Genomic DNA, 5,422 nt, shown 5'->3' with positions numbered 1-5,422 from the left:
CTGGGTGGAGTATGGTTTGCCCCGCAGTGGCCTCTTTCCAGATGTGTTTATATTCTTCTAGGCCCAGTGGAACGCATCTTTCCGCCCCACCACTAAATGGAGCAGAGACGATGCCTGACATTAGGACATAATGAAGATGTGGAAGGGAGACATGGAGCAGCATGCCTGAATTTCTCAGCTAGATTCATGTATCTTCTGGCAAACACTGACTGAATAGCCACTTTGCTGCTAAAGAAGGCAATTCAGCATAGTGATTCAATAAACATGCTTTGCAAGCAGATAGACCTGAATTTAAATCCCAGCTCTCCATTTACCACTTTGTGGCTTTGGTCAAGTTACTTAAAGCTTCTGCCTCCATCTCCTCATCTGTAAAATGGGCCAATAATTCCTCCTCTCAGGGTCATTGTGAGGTCTGAATGCAAAGGGCTGAGCAGTGCCTGATACAGCAGATAATGGGTATATGGTACCTATTCTTTTTTTTTTTTTAATTTAGAATATGAAACGCTTCATGAATTTGCATGTCATCCTTGCACAAGGGCCATGCTAATCCTTTCTGTGTTGTTCCAAATTTTAGTATATGTGCTGCTAAGCAAGCACTGGTACCTATTCTTGTAAGATACGATAGTTACTCTGTGTGTGTGTGTGTGTGTGTGTGTGAGATTTGGATAGAAATATGTCTGAAAAAACAGAGGCAGTGTAAGCAGTACAGGCAGGGAATTTTTGTTGAAAAAGCAACTGTTAAAACCTACAGAAGGAGAGCTCTCCATGGACAAGGTGGATCAGAGAGGACTTCTTTGCAGAAGAGGTGACTGAGGTACCTGAGTATCAGAGGTATGTTATTGGACATGCCAGCAGGGTAGCCACCTCCTGACTGTGGACTGACAGAATGTCTCAGACCAGCTTTTAGGAAATGCTGTTTTAGCCTGGGAAGGAGGCCGGGGCTGCCAGGATCCTGTGTCAAGTCTTGGCAGCCTCTCCAGATGGAGAGATTTGTTGGCACGCTACACTCTGAGTGGGACGTTTGTTTCACAAGTCATTCAGCCCTAGCAAAAGTGTGGCTGCCTAAAAAGCACCCCTGCCCCAGAAAAGATACATTTTGGGGTAAATTTCTGCAGAATGGATTGTCCTGCCCAGTTCTCTCCTTTCAAATGGTCTACCTTCACTGAAATACAGTGATTACCCCGTTGTGAACTTTTGTATTACAAGTCATTACTACAAATACATAAATTTAAAAAATTAGACATAATAGTACAAGGAACCCTCATGTACCTGTCACTCAGCCACACAGTAAACTCACGGCCACTTTCATTTCATTTATACTTTTCCTGCCAGACTATTTCAAACACATCCCCCAAATCATATTGTTTCACCTATAAATATTTGTGTATGCTTTTCTAAGAGATAAGAGCTTTTTAAAAGAACAATCTTATCATGAGTACAAGGAAGAAAATCAGCAAGTTCTTAATACCGTTAAATATCTAGCTAGTGTTCAAATTTCCACAATTGTCTCCTATTTTTTTCAGATGAATCAGATTCTAAATAAGAGTCATACATTGCAAGTGGCTGGTATTTCTTTTAGTCTCTTTGATTTATAGATTCCCCTGCCCTCTTTTTATTCCCTTGCAATTAATTTGTTGAAGAGACCACGTCATTTCCTACTTCCCAGATAGGACTGCACCACTGTGGTGTTACCTATCTTGCTCCTTTGTCCCTTATATTTCCCATAACATGGCAGCTCAGCCTAGTGACTTGGTCTGATTCAGATTCATTTGTTATTTTCAAGGCTATATTGTAGGTACTGTTGTGTGCTTCCATCAGCCATCTCATAATGACTGGTTGTCTCCTTTGTGATATAACGGCCATTGGTAAGCATTACCCAGATCCATGATTTCATTTGGGGATTTGAAAAATGGTGACATTCTAACTCTATCATTAGTTCCTCATTTATTACCTGGGCTATTCCCATAAAGAACTATTTTCTTATCAACTATGTGTTCAATTTATGCCAGTTTAATCAGGAAAAAATGGGTTAAATGCTTGATTCTTTCCCTACACTTAACCGGTATTCAGAATTAGTGGGTTGGTTCCTTTACATCCTCCAGTGGTGACCAATGAGACTTTTTGTTTTATAGTATCATTAGGAAGTCATGGATTTAAAAATACTCCATATGTTTCAACCCATTGCAACCAGTGTTCTCTTTGATTCTCAGATTTTCCCATCTCTGGCCAGTGAATGGGCGCTTCTTTCCTGAGCTACTTCCCAATTTCTGACACAACCATGACCTTAGTTGTTGTTGATAGATTCCTTGCTTTTTGGAAAGAAAAGATGTCCAATTTTGGAAGTGAAAATATTTCTTAAAGAGAAAACATGCTGTAAGTTTATACTGATATTTTCAATTCAAATTTAGGATCACAGGGCTTTGCTTAACTTCTTTGATTTTATTATGCATCTTTTTCTTTTATGCTAAAAGTCTTGGTTCTTAATGACAATGGCATGATTGCTTATTTTCTTTATCCCGTTTTAAACACCTACACACATCTATTCATATCAAATCAATATCAAATGTATGATTAGTGAAAATATTATTATTATTATTATTGCAGATCTTAGGTACATCTTACTAGAGGCAGACATTTGAATTACTGTATTTTCAAATCATTTAAAATAACATGCTTCTGCATAATTAAGCCATCAATTCAGTGCACAGTTAGGGCCATTTATTTTATTTTCCCCTTGATTTTAGGAATTGCCTTTTTTATTCTGATTCAATGTAATTTATAACCACCTAAAACATTTTCATGGTTCTAAAATTGAGTCTAAAAAACAAGATATTATTCAAAGAAGTCCAGCTTGTATCCCAAACTCATCTCTCTTTTTCCTCCTTTCCCTTTAGACAATTTTATTTATTTTATGGTTTACGCTTCCATAATTTTTACATAAGCAAAACCTTACATGCATACATATATACTTTCTTAGATAGATGGTAGCTTATTATATATACTTTAGTTCACCTTTTTCTCACTTAGCATTATATTCTGAGAATCATACCATGGCGACTTATAGATGTTCCACGTTCCCTTCTATAGTTGCATTGTACTTAACTATTTGACTATATCAAAGTTTATTCAACTAGTCCCCTACTGATGGACATTTGGGTTTTCGCTATTACAAAAATATGTTTTCATGTTTTTGTGTTTCTGTCATTGTTTCTTTAGGACAGATTCCGACAAATAGGCTTCCTGGGTCAGAGTGCATACATGATTTTGCTAGATATTGCCAAATTCCTCTCCAATGGATTTGTGCCTTTTTGCATTGTTTCCAGCAGTGATGGAAGTGCCTGTTTTCTCAAAGCCTGGACAAAAGAGAATTTGTCCAATTACTGGGTTTTTGCCCCTCGGATAAGTGGAAAAATAGCATATTACTATATTTTAAATTTGCCTTTTATTATGTACACAATCAAGAGCTTTTCATATAGATAAAAGGCATTTGCATTTCATTTTCTGTGATTTGTCTGTATGTATCTCCAGCCTTTTTTTCTCTATATGATTATCGATCTTTTGTTCTTTCTTTTAAAAATTTGTTTAAATATAGAAATATTAACCTTTTATCTATGATAAAAGTTGAAAAACTTTGTTATTTATAAGTCTCTTTACTTTCCTTAGGGTGTTTTTTTTTCCTATGTAAGTAAACAGGTTTTTGTTTGTCTTATTTTCATGTAATAAAATTCATTAATCTCTTCCCTTATGACTTCTTGAAATTGAGTCAAATGTAGGAAAGTTCCCCCTCACACTCAGATTGTAGAATAATTCAGACTTGTTTTTTTCAGTACTTGTATGGATCCTTTTAATACATTTAACTTTCTCATCCACTTGGAATTTATCTCAGTATACAATGTAGAGAATGAATACAATTTTATATTTTTACACATGTCTATTCAGTCAGTCTGTCTGTACCTTTGATTAAAAAGACCATCATTTCCTCCACTAATCTGAGATTTTGCCTTCATAGCATACTAAATTTCCTAATGTAGTTAGGTCTGTTTCTGAATTTTCTATTTTGTCCTATGAGTCTATACATGTAACACCAACACACATTTTTTTAAAACATTTTTTATTGATTTATAATCATTTTACGATGTTGTGTCAAATTCCAGTGTTCAGCACAATTTTTCAGTCATTCATGGACATATACACACTCATTGTCACATTTTTTTCTCTGTGATTTATCATAACATTTTGTGTATATTTCGCGGTGCTATACAGTGTAATCTTGTTTATCTATTCTACAATTTTGAAATCCCAGTCTATCCCTTCCCACCCTCTACCCCGCCCCCCCCACCCCGGTAACCACAAGTCTGTATTCTCTGTCTGTGAGTCTACTTCTGTCCTGTATTTATGCTTTGTTTTTGTTTGTTTGTTTGTTTTTGTTTTTGTTTTTTAGATTCCACATATGAGCGATCTCATATGGTATTTTTCTTTCTCTTTCTGGCTTACTTCACTTAGAATGACATTCTCCAGGAGCATCCATGTTGCTGCAAATGGCGTTATGTTGTCGGTTTTTATGGCTGAGTAGTATTCCATTGTATAAATATACCACCTCTTCTTTATCCAGTCACCTGTTGATGGACATGTAGGCTGTTTCCATGTTTTGGCTATTGTAAATAGTGCTGCTATGAACACTGGGGTGCAGGTGTCATCCTGAAGTAGATTTCCTTCTGGATACAAGCCCAGGAGTGGGATTCCTGGGTCATATGGTAAGTCTATTCCTAGTCTTTTGAGGAATCTCCACACTGTTTTCCATAGTGGCTGCACCAAACTGCATTCCCACCAGCAGTGTAGGAGGGTTCCCCTTTCTCCACAGCCTCTCCAGCATTTGTCATTTTTGGATTTTTGAATGACAGCCATTCTGACTGGTGTGAGGTGATACCTCATTGTAGTTTTGATTTGCATTTCTCTGATAATTAGTGATACTGAGCATTTTTTCATGTGCTTTTTGATCATTTGTATGTCTTCCTTGGAGAATTGCTTGTTTAGGTCTTCTGCCCATTTTTGGATTGGGTTGTTTATTTTTTTCTTATTGAGTCGTATGAGCTGCTTATATATTCTGGAGATCAAGCCTTTGTCGGTTTCACTTGCAAAAATTTTCTCCCATTCCGTAGGTTTTCTTCTTGTTTTACTTCTGGTTTCCTTTGCTGTGCAGAAGCTTGTAAGTTTCATTAGATCCCATTTGTTTATTCTTGCTTTTATTTCTTCTAGGAGGAAATTTTTGAAATGTATGTCAGATAATGTTTTGCCTATGTTTTCCTCTAGGAGGTTTATTGTATCTTGTCTTATGTTTAAGTCTTTAATCCATTTTGAGTTGATTTTTGTATATGGTGTAAGGGAGTGTTCTAGCTTCATTGTTAACACACATTTTTTTTAA

At 36.4% G+C, this 5,422-nt stretch overlaps 1 non-coding gene across 1 annotated transcript; it reads right to left on the bottom strand.

Annotated features, from left to right (window-relative positions):
• Positions 1-490: 490 nt before the first annotated feature.
• LOC116282114 (U6 spliceosomal RNA) lies at positions 491-597 on the bottom strand. The gene has a single exon (XR_004191591.1). It is a non-coding gene; the product is annotated as a U6 spliceosomal RNA (small nuclear RNA).
• Between the last annotated feature and the right edge of the window lie 4,825 nt (positions 598-5,422).

Source organism: Vicugna pacos, chromosome 10 (genome assembly GCF_048564905.1).
Source record: "Vicugna pacos chromosome 10, VicPac4, whole genome shotgun sequence".
Lineage (NCBI taxonomy): Eukaryota > Metazoa > Chordata > Mammalia > Artiodactyla > Camelidae > Vicugna > Vicugna pacos.
The sequence above is the reverse complement of the archived record's forward strand: the minus strand, read 5'-3'. Positions and strand labels throughout refer to the sequence as shown.